The sequence below is a fragment of the Hordeum vulgare genome, chromosome 3H (assembly GCF_904849725.1).
Source record: "Hordeum vulgare subsp. vulgare chromosome 3H, MorexV3_pseudomolecules_assembly, whole genome shotgun sequence".
Lineage (NCBI taxonomy): Eukaryota > Viridiplantae > Streptophyta > Magnoliopsida > Poales > Poaceae > Hordeum > Hordeum vulgare.
The window spans coordinates 100,761,908-100,779,661 of record NC_058520.1 but is presented as its reverse complement, the minus strand read 5'-3'; positions in this window follow the sequence as shown (position 1 = coordinate 100,779,661).

The window sequence follows — 17,754 nt, the reverse complement described above, 5'->3', positions numbered from 1 at the left end:
ACACATACTCCTAGGGGAAGGGTTGGTAGGTGTTAACCATCGCGCGATCCCGACCGCAACACAAAGTATGACAATCAATAGATCAATTATGCTCCGACTTCCTAACATAGCGGTTCACCATACGTGCATGTTACGGGAATCACTAACTGTAACGACTAAGATGCGGTCCTTCCCGATTTGGGGAACGAGGCCCCGAATCGGAAAGAAGCGCATCTAATAACAGAATGACAATAAGGGATTCAACTGTCATCTCATAAATATATTAGAGTACATCACGCATCCAAACAAGGTAGTTCCGCTACGGAGTACAAAACATGAGAAATGACTATGCTACCCTGCATGCTTGCCCACGATCACGACCATGCCTCAATCTTCTGGATAGTTCACGTACATGCGGTCGTTCTCTTCATCGTACTGCCACGCCAGCTGCGTGCCGTCAGGATCACCAGTCTCGGGGGTACCTGAACCTGTTGGTGTTGTGAAGGAATCTGTGAACCACGGGGCTCAGCAATCTATGACCTCGGTGCCAGAACTAGTCAAGTTATTAGGTTGGAAAGGTGGAATATTTAGGTTGCAGCATCCTAAGCTTTATGGTGGCTAACTTACGTAGAACTTGTATTGAAGGTGGTCTATTCTAGATGTCGATGATTACCTGATCACTAAGTGATCCTGAACACCTACTTACGTCAATCATAACCCCACCGTGTTCCCGATTGAAGAGAGGTCTTCGAAGGGGACAGTCACGGTTACGCACAGAGTTGGCAATTTTATTAGCTTATGTTTAAGTTGTCTATTACCGGATGTTAACAAATATTCCAAGTTGCCACATAACCGCGGACACGGATTTCCGAAAGATTAAACCCTGTAGGGGTGCTCCAACTAGTCCATCACAAATGTACACGGGCCGCAAAGTAATCCTCTATCACGAATCTCGTGATCTCGTCGGATTCCTTAGAGGAAAACCTCAACTCTGGGGAGAACCAAAGCTTCACCGGGATTCCTATACGCAAGATATATCGCTAAGGTAAGACAAGACTAGCAGGACCTCCCGACATGTCGACGACCCTGATAAGAGCCGCGTATCTCCGTCTCAGGACACGCCGGATGAGCGATGGTTACCACGGCAAAACACCGAGTTGCCCCGGGGAGCGCAATAAGCTGCTCTGGGTTGGACCAACACTCATGAGGTGCAATGGCTCGGGTTGTTGATTAAATTTCTCGGGGTAGCTATTCCCGATGCAGTTTATTATTAAGTGATTAGCAAATTAACACTAATGTTGGGTCCTGCCGGACAAGTTTTAACACTATGCAATTTATCGAGGGGGTCCCCATAACAACCCCGAACGTGTTAGGAGCGATCATTATGGAATCAAACACCAGTAGCCGGTAACTATGGCGGCAATAACGGAACAAAACACCCGGCAAAAGGCCAGGCCTTCCGTTATTTACCAAGTATATAGGTGCATTAATTAAATAACATATTTAACATAATTATATCAAACTCATGTTATCACGTGATAAAAAGCAACTGCAACTAGCAACGCTAACATTAGAAGCTTGGCAAACCTACTTAGCCATTCAAGATTTGCTAGGAAGGGATAAGTGTTTCGGTTTCATGGCAATTCAGGAGGCAAATATTTCAGTGGTAGGCAGCGATCATATGACAAATGAAACGTAATCTAGCATAACAAGTCTAGAGATGGAATCAAGGTCATATCATCTTGCCTGTGATATCCTCAGCTTGGAACTGCTCTTGTTCGTCCTGCACGTACTCTCCCGAATCCACGTACTCATTCTCCGATCCCGGTGCTACCCAACATAAAAATAGCATCCAATGAACAACAGCACCTCAAGATGCAACATGCACATGATGCATGAGATGAATATGAACATGCATCTCTATTCTACTCACTAGCACAAGCAGGAGAAGTAAATACAAGTTCCTGGACAGAAATGCACCCTAAGCTATCTTGACATGCATGAGAATGACATGATCAGATGCGTCACGTGAAAACGATGCAAAAACATATAAAGAACATTACAATCGGAGCTACGGATCAACGGGAAACGACGAAACAAGAAATGAAGTGCTACGTGTCAAATTCATCACAACACACCCCAATGGCATAACTCTGGTATTTCCATGTTGCCAAGACATAAAACAAATCAACATGGATGGGGTGGTGCAAATAATATCACCACACCATCAACTATGCACTCACAAACATCAAAATACCAAAACTACACAATCTGCCATAAACAGCATCATAGCACTTTGAGAGCTACATGCAAAGCACCTACAGCCACCCAAATATGCCAAATAAGATATGTAGCAGAAGCTATCCAAGAGTACTACAAGCACAAGCAAATATATCACACAAAGGAGTTTCACATAGAAAGTTACACACCTGCTAACTTGGCCAAAAATATCAGATTTCAGGGACTTAGTGAAAATTCCAGATTCTCACTAGCTGTTTATGCTCTAAAGCATTTTGACAGCACCCAAAACAATATCTACATGACTCCAAATGGAATGAAAATTTATAGAGAGCTAGACAAACATAAAATCTACAACTTCCCAGTTGAAATCTAAGGCTGAATCAAAACACATGGACCTGCACAAGCTCATCAACAGGAGAAGAAAATATAAACAGATTCTCAGACTTAGTGAAAATCTCAGATTTTCACTAATCTGGAATTTCAGCCACATGCCTACTTTGAATGGGTAAAACTTGCACATATGAATTCCTAAGCATGAAAAAACCAATATGGGGTAGAGGGGGTCACCCTCTACTGCCACATGCAAGAATCAAACTCTTGTGCACACCACATCTCATGGAACCAAGCTCCAAACATAGAACAAATCTGAAATATGTCATTTGCAGAAAGTGTTCCAATGGAAAAACTGACTTCACCAATGTATTCCTGGGATGAATCTACCCCAAAATCATATATAATACCTATGCCCTTGTATAGAAAAAATGGGCACAAACTAGGAAAGAAAAACCTACATAGAATCACATATAGTGAATAGTGCATCATCACATGTGCTATTCACTAGAACTATACCTACATAAGCTATTGCACACTCTCACAAGGATAATGGTGACAAGAGGGTTTGTACCTCATGTATGTGTGCCTTAGCACATCACCATTCCACACAAATACCACAAGCACAAGCCTCACTACACCTACACATGTAATCTTGCACATATGCTCGTCAAGGCATCAGTTGCCATGATATGTGTGAGACATACTCAGATGAACACCCACACACTCACATCACACCATGGTGCATGAGTTCATCACCATGCCCATGGGCACACACACTCACATGGATCTACACATGCATATCTACTAAGAACATATCTACACACACACTCACACAAGGTATGTGGGAAGGGGGGAAACCCATCCACACACACACACACACACACACACACTTGTGCATCAAAGGGGATACAAGCACAACAACACCACAACAACACCACAACATCACAAACCTCACATGCACACACTACACATGCTAGCAATATAAAGGACACCACATGCTGTTGAGAGCTGGAATAAAACCACATGGAGTAGAACATATGATAGCAACACATCTAGCAACAAAAGAAAGAAAACAACAGGGGAAAGCAAAAGAAAATAAAAAAGGTTTGGGGGGGGTTTCGAACCCTGCATCCCCTGGTAACTACACCCAACAGCAAGCCACTACGCTACTACAAACTAGCTCGACACAGAAGGATAGTTAAGCAGGAAATACTGCTCTGCTGCTGCTACGCCACTGTACCGCAAATAAAATGCAAAAGGGGGGGGGGGTGCAACCCTTGGGACTCGAACCCACAATCACAGGCCAACACACACACACCAAGAACCACTACGCTATGCTACAGAGTCTGACAGGGAGGAAGCAGCCTACAAGGTAACCTGCACGTATGCCCTGCTCTGCCTACAGAGAGCTGCCGGCGACAGGGAACAACACCGGAGCTCTCTCTCTACTGCTGCTACTACGACGAGGGGGGGATCCACTACTCTACGGTGCTGCTACTGCGAGGGAAAGGCACCCTCTGCGATGCCCTGCTCTGCCCGAGCACACACCTACAACCGACAACACACACCAGCACCTATTCCTCTCGGGATAGAGGTGTGCCGACGGCCTCTACTCCTATCTACTCGAGGTTGATGGGAGGAAGGAAGGAGGCGAGGCTGCTCACCTAGGGAAGAAGGAGAAGCGCCGATCGGGAAGAGGAGGCCGGCTGGAGGGGAAGAAGACCCGAAGAAGCGCTGCTGCAGACCAAAGTAATGGTACAGGGAGGGAGATCGCCGGGAACACGATGATGACGAAGATCTGGCCGTCGACGTGGTCGTTCCCCGGCCTCACCGAGGTCGGGAATGGAGCGCGGGGTGCTCCCCCGAGCCCCTGGACATGGCGGAGGTGCCGGACGAAGACGGGAGTGGGGTAGACACCGGCGAGGTCCTTCTCTCTCTCTCTGCAACCTAGCTACAGAGCCTACCTTGGGGGGAGAAAGAGAGATGGGGAAGGAGTGGCGGCGGCGAATGGGAAGAGGGGAACACTAGGGAAGAGGGGGCACAGACGCCAATGCACTTATGGGGGCCTCGACGTCTGTGTTCCTCACGGCGGCACGCTCGCTCTCTCTCTGTGAAGCTCAAACAGAAAGGAGGCGCGGGTGGAACGACGTCAGGAAGGAGAAGGAGGTCGCGCAGATGGGCTCTAGGGCGGGGAGAGGAGAGATGGGCCGCCAGGAGGGAGGAAGCCCACCTGAGGCGCGGAATAGATGGAAATAAAACTCTGGGGGTTTTTCTATTAGAAATAAACCAGAGAAAAGAAATAAAGGCACACGCTAAATAAATAAAGCTAATAATAAAACGAAGGTACCCGTGGGCATAAGAAATTATGCCCTATTTAATAAAAATAGAAAAAAGATTTTAGGAGCAAGTTAATATTTACAAAACAATATTGTTTGGATATGTTTTGTAATTATTGCACCCTTTATAACACCTTTTCAAAGCAGCATACCCACAACTCAAATTCATCACAAAACTATGGTAAACCTTGGGCATTTTAAAATCAGAAAAGGATCAAGTGAAACTTGACCTTGAGATGAAATAGAGAGGGGGGGGGGGAAGATGGTTTTGAAACTTATGCAAATCACAAGGTTACCTATTAGCATTAGCACCACTCCACTTACAACACCTACCACATCACATCACAAATCATGTCAACACAACACCACAAAGATCACCAAGCAAATAACACCATGGCATGAAATGGAATGGCATGGATGCATGCATGCAAAATAGAAATAAACAAGGGGAGCTCCACATGAAATCATAAGCATTGAACTCTCTCATATCATTGACAAGGTGGACCCACATGGGGAAGGTTCCAAAAAGGGAAATATACACTCTTGGGGCATTACACTAACTTCAACACAAGTATTTGTAGATTCACAACACCCTACTAACATAACTCTTAATATTACCAAATCAACGTCTCAAAACTAATTGAGAGGAATCAGACTTCTCTTTCTACTCAGTGCACATGAAGATGGTAGTTTTGTATCCTCTTTGGGTACCTATCACCTTTGGGACTACTTTCATAGCACAAACCAACTACCAAGTCACGCACCGCCGTGCTCTAAAAGATCTAAGTGAAGCACATAGAGAAAAAGTATCTAGCTCAAAAGATATAAGTGAAGCATGGTGAGCATTCTAGCAAATTCACGATGAGTGCATGTGTCTCTCAAAAGGTGTGCAGAAAGGATGATTGTGACACAACAAAAAGAAAAGACTCCTACAATACAAGACGATCCAAGCAAAGCACATATCATGTGGTGAATAAACATATAGCTCCAAGTAATGTTACCGATTGATTGAAGACGAAAGAGGGGATGCCTTCCCGGGGCATCCCCAAGCTTAGGCTTTTTGGTGTCCTTGAATTTGGCTTGGAATGCCTTGGGCATCCCCAAGATTGATATCTTTCCACTCTTTATCCCTTTTTCCATGAGAACATCACCCAAAACTTGAAAACTTCACAACACAAAACTTATACAGAAACTCGTGATATCATTAGCACAAGAAAACAAACTACCACCTCTTTCGGTACTGTAGCAAACTTTATTTATATTCATATTGGTGTTAGATTACTGTATTCTCACTTTTCCATGGCAAGTACTCCCCGATACTATCCATAGTTTCATCAAAACAAGCAACCAAATCAACAAAAACATAACCTGTCAAAAACAGACCAGTCTGTAGCAATCTGTATACTTCATATACTTCTGGTACCTCAAAAACTGTGACAAATTACGACTGCCTGGGCAAAAGGCATATCAACCAGCAGCAAAAAGAATAAACTCAAAAGCTCTTTCTGAATAAAAATGAAAAATAATCTCGTGAGCGAAACATTTCTGTCTTTTTCGAGCAGGATCAAACAACCATCACCAAGACTAGTCATAAAGGTTTTGCTTGGCTCAAACACAAAAAGAAACACAAAAGACACATTCATAACAGAATTATGATGGTGTGTACACAACAAAACAGAAATAAAAAGATAAATTCATTGGGTTGCCTCCCAACAAGCGTTATTGTTTAACGCCCTTAGCTAGGCATAAGGCGATAGAATCACGTATCGTCGTCTTTGGTGCTCAAACCATAAGTGGCGTGATCACTCATCATCTTAAGGTCTTCATCTTTCTTACTATATGACTCACCACTATTTTTGGGAACAAAAACAGACTTGGTGGCCTTATTGTGGGCAAAATTTGGAGTATTCTGCACAACGGCAAAAGCGGAACGCAAGTTGGTTATAACATCCTCTAGTTCGCCAATCCTAGCGGAATCATGACCTAGTTTTTCGTTAACTTTGGGTTACTTCTCCTTTAAATTTTTCAAAAGCATTCCCACCTTGGATCCGTACTGAGTGATTTGATTGTGGATATTTTTATCCAAATTCTCAATGAGTTCGATAGTAGCAACTTTATTTTTAATGACGTCCAGCTTACACATCACATGTTCCAGAGTTAATGTAGTTACATTAACCATGAGTGGGGGTGAGCCTACCAAATTTATTACAGCTCCGTAAGAATCAACGGTATGGCTACCCAAGAAATTTCCGCCTACGATGGTGTCAAGAATATACCTATTCCAAGGAGAAATACCCACATAAAAACTGCGTAGCAGGACGGTAGTAGATTGCTTACGAGTAGATCTACTCTCAGCATTGCAAATCCTATACCAAGCGTCCTTTAAGTTTTCTTCCTCATTTTGTTTGAAATTGAGGACTTAGTTCTCGAGGGTATTGTTCGAAGTGGTGGGTCTAGCCATGAGGACATGTAGACTATCCCACGCAAACGAACAGAAAGCAAGCGAGAGAAAAGGGCAAACGAAAAAGGCAAACGAAAAAATGCAAATATTTTTGTAAATGCAAGAGATGAGTTTGCGACACTTACTTGGATGAGTTCTTGACTTGATCCTCCCCGGCAAGGGAGCCAGAAACTCTTTTCCTATGGCGACACAAATGCTTCTGTCGTCTCTTGAGCTTGCGTTGGTTTTTCCCTTGAAGAGGAAAGGGTGATGCAGCACAGGAGCAGTAAGTATTTCCCTCAGTTTGAGAACCAAGGTACCAATCCAGTACGAGAATCGCGTCAAGTCCAGAGTACCTGCGCAAACACAAAAGTGCTTGCACCCAACGCTATAAAGGGGTTGTCAATCCCTTCAAGATTGATTGCAAAGTGAGATCTGAAGGCAGAAAGTGCAACGAAGTAAAATTGTAAGGCTGAAAATATGGTGTGAAGTAGACCCGGGGGCAATAGTGTTCACTAGAGGCTTCTCTCAAAATAGCAAATAATACGGTGGGTGAACAAATTACTGTCGAGCAATTGATAAAAACGCGCAAAGTCATGACGATATCTAAGGCGATGATCATACATATAGGAATCACGTCCGAGACAAGTAGACCGATACTTTCTTCATCAACTACTATTACTCCACACATCGACCGCTATCCAACATGCATCTAGTGTATTGAGTTCATGACGAACAGAGTAACGCTTTAAGCAAGATGACATGATGTAGAGGGATAAACTCGAACCAATGATGAAAACCCCATCTTTTTACCCTTGATGGCAACAACACGATGCGTGCCTCGCTACCCCTTCTATCACTAGGTGAGGTCACCGCACGGTATGAACCCAAAACCAAGCACTTCTCCCATTGCAAGAATCATAGATCAAGTTGGCCAAACAAAACCCACAACTAGAAGAATATTACAAGTATATGAAATCATGCATAAGAGAGATCAGAAGAAACTCAAATAAGATTCATAGGTAATCTAATCATAAATCCACAATTCATCGGATCTCGATAAACACACCGCAAAAGAAGATTACATCGGATAGATCTCCATGAGGATCATGGAGAACTGTGTATTGAAGATCCAAGAGAGAGAAGAAGCCATCTAGCTACTATCTATGGACTCGTAGGTCTATGGTGAACTACTCATGCATCATCAGAGAGGTCATGGTGTTGATGAAGAAGCCCTCCGTATCTGAATCCCCCTCCGACAGGGCACCAGAACGTGCCCCAGATGGGATCTTGTGGAGACAGAAGCTTGCGGCGGCGGAAAAGTATTTTCGTGGATCTCTCTCGCAGTTTTGGAATTTTTCTGAATTTATAGGCGGAAGAGGTAGGGCAGACGTGCCACACGGGGCCCACAAGCCTGCTAGGCGCGGGCCCGCTGGCCGTGCCTAGGGGGCTTGTGGGGTCCCGTGCTAGCCCCTGCCTTGGTTCTCAAGTCTGACGCGTATCTTCTATTCTGGAAAAAAAATCTTTTCGTGAGTTTTATTCCGTTTGGACACCGTTTAAAATCCTCCTTTGAAAAGGGTAAAAAACACAGAAAAAACAAGCACTGGCACTTGGCACTGAGTTAATAAGTTAGTCCCAAAAAGATATAAAAGGCATGCAAAACATCCAAAGTTTGACAAGATAATAGCATGGAACCATAAAAAATTATAGATACGTTGGAGACGGATCATGTGCCAACGTGGTCGAGGCCCGACAGATCCAAAGGCGTTTTGCCGCCTACACCATCATCAATAATGAGCTCGTCAAGCGCAACGTGTTTGGAGTTTTCCAGTGCTGCGTTCAGGTGGATAAAGGCCGCGAGATTATCCTCAACATCTACCAGGGCGAGTGTGGCCACCATGCCGACTCACGCTCCCTAGTGGGCAAGGCATTCCGCCACTGGTTGTACTGGTCGTCTGCTCTAGAGGACGCCAAGGAGCTGTTCGACAAGTGCAACGGCTGCCAGCGTTTCAAGGCGCGAAGCCACTAGCTAGCCGCGGCTCTCCAAACCATCCCCCTCACATGGTCATTTTCCATGTGGGGCCTGGACATAGTGGGTCCATTCCATACCGCCCGGGGCAGCGTGACGCATCTCCTGGTGGCTATTGGCAAATTCACCAAATGGATCAAGGCCAGGCCAATCAAGAAACTTGATGGCCCAATGACCGTCATGTTCATCAAGGACATAACCGTCCGCTATGGCCTCCCCAACAGCATCATCACCGACAACAACACCAATTTTGCCAAGGGTGCACTCGCCCGCTAGTGCAGCAAGCAAGGAATCCGGCTGGACCTCGCGTCCGTGGCCCACCCGCAGTCAAACGGCCACACGTAGCAGGAAAACGGCCTCATCCTGGCCGGCCTTCAGCCCAGGCTAGTCGAGCCAATCGAGCTCTCAGCCGACGCCTAGGTTGAGGAACTACCGGCTGTGCTACGGATCTTGCGAAGCATGCCCAACCGGTCGACTAGTTTGAACCCATTCTTCTTGGTGTACAGGGCCGAGGCGATCATACCCATCGACGTCGTGTTCGATTCGCCTCGGTTCACCCTATACACCGAGGCCGGCACCAAGGAGGCCAGAGAAGACGGTGTTGACCACCTTGAGGAGGCACCCAAGCTGGTGCTGTCCAGGACACCCATCTACCAGCAGGCCCTGCGCCGCTACCACAACCGACGGGTCAAACCACTCTCGTTCCGAGAGGGCGACCTGGTGCTCCGACTAATCCAACGGACAGCCGGCTAGCACAAGCTGTCCGCCCCATGGGAGGGCCCGTTCATCATCAGCAAAGCACTGAGCAATTATGCCTACTCTCTGATTGACACTCAGAAGGCAAGAAATAACAAGGATGCCTCCGGCTCCGAGACGGAGCGACTATGGAACATAGAGCTCCTCTGCCCGTTTCATAGCCGAAATGTGTATGTATGTATCTGCCCTACTTTCAATCAATGAACAACCGACACCCCTGAGCAAGACTCGGAGACTGCCTTTTCCATCCTAGCTATGGTCCAAGTCTTTCCTACTTGCCGGCCGCCCCCCGAGTCGGCCGAGCCATCCCCGGGACTGCCGGCTCACCCAGTCCCCACCCCAGTTTGGAAAAGTACCATAGCTCCTCCTCCTCGACGACTTAACCCTAGCCGGTTGCAGACCACAACTTGGCTGGCCATCCGGAAGGCGCACAGGCAAAAGGGGGCGGGGTATATGGGAAATATTGACAAGGGCCAGGTCGGTTCCAGCCGCGCTAACCATTATGTTCAAAACTCCCACTTGCAAAAAATCCAAAGTACCAACACCCCGCCTATGGCGGCCCACTCCCTGCCCGACCACAGTCCGCAAGCCGGCTGGCCGGCTGGAAAAAAGGGCAAAGGAGCGGGTCACATGGGAAAAAAGGACCAAGGCAAGGAAAGATATCGAATGAAAGGGAAAACGACAGCAGATTAAAACTAAAAGTGCAACACTTAAATAAAAGGATAGTGGCACAAGGCCGAGAGTACATTACAATAAAAACATACACCCCTAGTGGGTGGACTTGTCCATAACAACCTTCAAGTCTTAAGGCAAGCAAGAAAGATAACACGCGGCCACATCAGCGCCACCTCACGGTCCCAGCCGGCGTGGTCGTCTGGCTCATCTAAGCGTTGGGGGCCGGCGGCGCTTCCCGGCTGGCATCTGCCTCACCAGTCAACGACACCTCCATGTCGTCAATCGGCAGCGCTCCGCCATCCCTAGTGGTTGGCACCTCGCCACCACCGGCAGGCGGATGCATCCCTTGGGCGGAAAATTCAGCCGCACCCCCGGATGCCATCTCGGTGGCTCCTTTTCCAGCCAGTCGCGCTCCTCGGCGTTCATGTCCTTCTCCAGCCGCTCGAGCTCCTTGGCGATCTTGTCTCACTTGCCCTGGACATCAGAGAGGGACTGACGCAGATCCTCCACCTTGGCCGTGGGAATGGCGGCCGCTGCACAGAAGTCAAATAAGAAGCCGGCTAGACTACAATGACATGAACCAGATAAAATTTGGCCGGCTGCAGCGAAGCGGCGCAGCTGGCCCGAATCCCGGGGATAACACCGAGTGGGTGCACTCGCGCGCACCCACCAATAGAAGAAAACTTACCCTTGGCCGCCTCCAGCTCGGCGGTCCGAGTCTCGAGGTCCGTGGAGGTCTTGAAGTAGCAGCTCTTGGTGTTGCGGCAGATATCCACTGCATCTTGGAAGATTGACTCGCGCTTCGCCTACTCGGTTTGAAAAGGAAGATCGAGAGAAGATAAGATTTGGTCCAGCTGCCACAAAGCCGCATAGCCGGCCCGAATCTTGGGGACTACACCCAGTGGGTGCGCTAGCGCACACCCACCACCGAGAAAACCAAAAAGAAAAAACTAGGTGAAAGGCTTACCTGGAGCACCTTCTCCAACACTTTGAGGTTGGCAAGCGCCGATAGGGTGAAGGCGACCACTCCGCCCTTGTATCGGGACAGCACATCCGCGGCCGATGGCATCACCCCCGACCTGTCCCGCGGTCGAGGAGCTCGCACCGGTCGTAGGTGAGCCGCCGTGCAGCTGCACCCACTTTGCTGTCACCCACGATAGCAGCCGGGTCCGGCCACCGCTACCGTCGCCCACCGCCGGTGCGGCCGAGGTTGCGTGCGCCGCCGAAGTAACGATGGCTCGGCCCTCGCCGCCAGTCGCATCGGCCTCGGGCTCAGTCCGCTGCCCCGAGTCGAACGTCGAACGGGCCACCTCCTGGGCGGCCGGCTCACTAGCCGGCGGTGCCATCACTTCGAGAGGTGGTTCCAGGTGCGCCTCCACACGCGTAGGCGAGGCCCCTGCGACAGGAGCCTCGGGGCCCATCGACGCCACGACGTTACTTGTCTCATCGGCCGAGGGGCCGCCAGCGCCGGCTGCCACAGCCGTCGCAGCCTTACCCTTTCGTGGTATTCCCTATTGAATCACGCCATCGCCCCATGCTCCGCCCTGAGCGATGCAACCTGCTCGGCCTCGAGGGCCGATGCCTGTGCTTACAGGAACAAAATGGCATCACCGTAAAGACAGAATAACGGGCCCGAGCTCGAATGCCACGTGAGAATGAATGAAGAAAAGAAAGAGGCACGAGCCTCGAAAGAAATCTTACCCGGTGCCAAGGGGGATGTCGCGGGGCCGTCGCCTAAGCCTCCTGCGCGTCGGCGGAGGGGTGCCCACCGACAGAACCGCCGATCGAGTCTTCTTGGCGACCGGGGTGTCGGTCGAACCATCGGCCGACCGCTTGTCGCGACAGTGCTCTTCTTCTGTCTGGCGACGAGACGGCTAGGTGACAGCCAACCGGCCTCCTGCTGGTATATCCACGCTCCTTCCGCGGCTTCGGTCCCGGGGCGGCCCCATCATAGTCGGCGCCTCCTCCAGCACCTGTACCTCGTCATCATTGTCCGTCCAATCCCTGATGGACCCTTCGGGGGGATGGCGCGACGTCCCCGCCCTATAGGCTGCGGTGCCGGCTAGCTCATCCGACTCGTCAACCTTGTCACCCTCGTCCTCCTCGTCCTCCTCTGCCTCCTCCTTGTACGAGCTTTCGGGGCTGTCGGGGCCATCCCCATCCGACTCGAAGTTCTCGGTGTCGAACCCCTCTAGGTTCGAATTGAAGTTCTCCGGGGTCAGGCCGTATGGCGTGTTCTGCCGAGCAAAGATCTGAGGGGTGTCATAGCCATGCACCAAGTATTACCAATGAGAAATGAAAAGAGGAACAACCCAAGTCGGCCGAAAACTTACCGCTGGTGCTCGGTTGCCGCGGTGGAACGGCTCCAGGCCGAAACTCCACTCCTCCTCGTCTAGCTGAAAGTTGGTGAAGTTGTTCACCTGGACGACCATCTTGTGCAGCGACAACTCCACTGTCGACAGTCGGCTCGGGTCATTGCGGCCGCTCATGTCGCACATCTGGTGCGGCCTCGTCTACAGCGGTAGCACGCGGCAGGAGACGAAGGCCGCCATCAAGTCCGGGGACACTAGCCCCATCGAAGCCACGAGCAGCTCATCCGGCCGACGATGACTGCGAGCTCGTCGGAGCGCATGTCGAGGTCCCAGTGCACCCCAGTCAGCGGTTCGTCGGAGAAGGGTGTGAGATTGACCCAATCACGCACCAGGCCGATGCTATGGACATAGAAGAAGGTGTGTTGCCTCTTCTTGAAGGATTTCTTGAACTTCATCTTCGGAAGCAGCCAACCGACCCGTCTATACACCACCACTCCGCCATAGAAGTATGGCCCGTGGCGGTGCACATGGGCACGAAAATGAAAGAGGTGGCAAAAGAAGGACGAAAAAGTCCAAAAGCCCAGGTAGGCCTCACATAGCGTGGTGAAGCACATGAGATACAAGATAGAGTTAGGCCCTAGATGATGCGTCTGGAACCCACAAAACTCGAGGAACTGCTGGAGATAGATGCTCCCCGGTAGCCCGAAGGCAACTAGGAAGTGCGTATAGAAGACGACGCACTCGTCGGGGCGGGGCTCCGGCATGATCTCCTCTATGACACGCGGGCCTCGATGAGTTCCTCAGACGGAAGTTTTCATGTCCGTCGGAGGTAATCGATGTGCGCCTCGGTGATGACAGATCCCTCCCATGATCCGGAGGGAAGCTTCACCATCTCGCCGGCTGTCGATGGTGAGCTAAAGAAAAGAAGGCGAGAGAGACGGGCCCCTAGTGGATCGATCGCGGGGAAGCGCTGCGGGCATGAGGAGGAAGGAAGGAAGCAGAGAGCAACGATGCGAGAGCTTGAGGAATGCGGGAGTAAGGGGAGGCAATGAGGAAACCGGCCCCTTCCCCTTTTAAAGCCCCAGGGAGACGGGGGGACGTGGGATCGGTTGCGCCCATGACCCCCCACTTACCCATGACCCCCGCACATGAAACCGCGCGAGGAACCCCAACCGATGGCCTGCGACTGCACTATATCCGTGCATGGGCCGAGGCACGCAAGGCTGGGCCTGTAGCAGCATCCCATCGCACATGTAGTGGCGGGCCCGCCGTGTGCCGCAGGCCTTGATACGTCTCGAACGTATCTATAATTTTTGATTGTTCCATGCTATTATATTATCTGTTTTGGATGTTTTATATGCATTAATATGTTGTTTTATATTATTTTTGGGACTAACCTATTAATCTAGACCGTAGTGCCAGTTTTTGTTTTTTCCATGTTTTTGAGTATTGCAGATAAGCAATATTAAACGGAGTCCAAACGGAATAAAATCTCCGGAATGACTTTTCTTGGACCAGAAGAAACCCAGAAGACTTGGAGTAGGGGGCAGGACACCTGCCGGGAGGGCACAAGCTTGCCGGGCACGCCCTATTGGGGGGGGGGGGGAGGGGGCGCCCCCTAGCTTGTAGGTCCCCTGAAGGACTCCAAACCCTATTCTTCGGCCTATAAATTTCCAAATATCCCCCAGTGCAAAAGGGTGCCACGAAATTACTTTTTCACCACCGAGAGCCTCTGTTCTCGTGAGATCCAATCTGGGAGCCTTTTCCGGTAATCTTCCGGAGAGGGAACTGATCATGGAGGGCATCTACATCAACTCCATTGCCCCTCCGATGATGCATGAGTAGTTCACCAGAGACCTACGGGTCCATAGCTAGTAGTTAGATGGCTTCTTCTCACTCTTTGATCTTCAATACCATGTTCTTCATGGAGATCTATTCGATGTAATACTATTTTGCGGTGTGTTTTTCGAGATCCGATGAATTGTGAGTTTATGTTCAGATTATCTATGAATATTAATTGAATATCTTTTGAATTCTTATATGCATGATTTCATATCTTAGCAAGTCTCTTTGAGTTATTGGTTTGGTTTGTCCAACTAGATTGGTAATTCTTGCAATGGGAGAAGTGCTTAGTTTTGGGTTCAATCTTGCGGTGTCCTCACCCAGTGACATAGTAGGGGTAGCGAGGCACTTATTGTATTGTTGCCATCGAGGATAAAAAGATGGGGTTTTCATCATATTGCTTGAGTTTATACCTCTACATCATGTCATCTTACTTAATGCGTTACTCTGTTCTTAATTAACTTAATACTCTAGATGCAGGCAGGAGTCGGTCGATGTGTGGAGTAATAGTAGTAGATGCAGAATCATTTTGGTCTACTTGACACGTTCGTGATGCCTATATGCATAATCATTGCCTTGGATATCTTCATAATTATTCGCTTTTCTATCAATTACTAGATAGTAATTTGTTCACCCACCGTGTTATTTTCCTTTATGTGAGAAGCCTCTAGTGAAACCTATGGTCCCCGGGTCTATTTTCCACATTATACTTTCAGGTCTATAAACCAAAAATAGCAAAAATATATAGCTGCATTTTATTTACTTTTTCCACAGTCTTTTATATCTGTCACTATCAGATCTCATCCTTGCAAATAACTCTGAAGGGATTGACAACCCCTTTTTAGCGTTGGGTACAAGTGTTTGATTCTTTGTGTAGGTACTATGATTGGGGCCTTGCTTGTTCCTCCTACTGGATTGATACCTTAGTTCTCAACAAACTGAGGGAAATACTTATCTACTTCGCTGCATCACCCTTTCTTCTTCAAGGGAAAACCAATGCAAGCTAAAGAGGTAGCAAGAAGGATTTCTGGTGCCGTTGCCAGGGAGAATACATAGCAAGATCAAGCCTACCAAGTACCCATCAAAAACTCATCTCTTGCATTTACTTTATTTGTCATTTACCTCTCATTTTCTTCTCCCCCACTTCTAAAATTATTTTCAAAAAATACCAAAAAGATTTGCCTTTTTATTCACCCTTTTTCCGTTCGTCTTTTTGTTTGCTTGCTTGTGCGCTAGATTGCTTGCTTTGCCACGATGGCTCAAGAGAGTACCAAGTTATGTGAATTTTCCACTACTAATAATAATGATTTTATTATTACTCCGATTGCTCCCGCCACTAGTGCGGAATCTTGTGAAATTAATTCCGCTTTGCTCAATCTTGTTATGAAACAACAATTTTCTGGCCTTCCTAGTGAAGATGCCGCATCCCATCTAAACAATTTCATTGAGTTGTGTGATATGCAAAAGAAGAAAGATGTGGATAATGAAAATTTTAAATTAAATCTATTTCCTTTCTCTTTACGAGATCGTGCCAAAACTTGGTTTCCATCTTTACCTAAAAATAGTATTGGTTCATGGAATAAGTGTAAAGATGCTTTTATTTCCAAGTACTTTCCGCCTGCTAAGATTATCTCCCTTAGGAATGATATAATGAATTTTAAGCAACTTGATCATGATCATGTTGCACAATCTTGGGAAAGGATGAAATTAATGATTAGGAATTGCCCCACACATGGCTTGAGTTTATGGATGATTATACAATTTTTTTATGCGGGTTTGAATTTTCCTTCTAGAAATCTTTTAGATTCAGCCGCGGGTGGTACTTTTGTGGAAATCACGCTAGGAGAAGCTACTTAACCCCTAGATAATATTACGGCAAATTACTCTCAATGGCATAATGAAAGATCTCCTAATAGTAAAAAAGTGCACGCTATTGAAGAAATAAACACTTTGAGTGGAAAGATGAATAAATTAATGAAATTGTTTGCTATTAGGAGTGCTCCTACTGATCCCAATGATATGCCTTTGTCTTCTTTGATTGTAAATAATAATGAATCTACGGATGTGAATTTTTTTGGTAGGAACAATTTTGGCAATAACGCGTATAGAGGTAATTTTAATCCTAGGCCGTTTCCTAGTAATCCCTCTAATAATTATGGTAATTCCTACAACAATATTTATGGAAATTATAATAATATGCCCTCTTATTTGGATAATAATATTAAATAATTCTTTATCTCAAAAAGGTTTCAGTGCTATGATTGAAGAAAAATTGCTCAAGATTGACGATTTGGCTAGGAACGTTGACATAATTTCTCTTGAGATTGATTCTTTGAAAATTAATGAGTGTGTAAAAGCTATGATAATTTCAATTGATGAGTGTAAGGAAAGAACCGTTAGAATACGTGCTAAGCGTGAATGGCTCGAAGGTGTTTTCTCGTGATAATAATGATGAAGATCTTAAATTGATTGATGTGACTCCTATTGGATCTTTGTTTTCTTGTATAAATGTTGAAAAAGATGGGACTGGAGATGAGTCAACTTTAGTTAAAAGGCGTCCCAATGATTCAGAGTTTTTGGATCTTAATGATAAGATTGATAAAAGTAGGATGGAAGAGGTCGAAACTTTAAATAGCAATGAGCCCACTCTTTTGGATTTCAAGGACTTTAATTATGACACTTTCTCTTTGATTGATTGTGTTTCCTTGTTGCAATCCATGTTGAATTCTCCGCATGCTTATAATCGAAATAATGCTTTTACTAAACATATTGTGGATGCTATGATGAAATATTTTGAAGAAAAACTTTAGT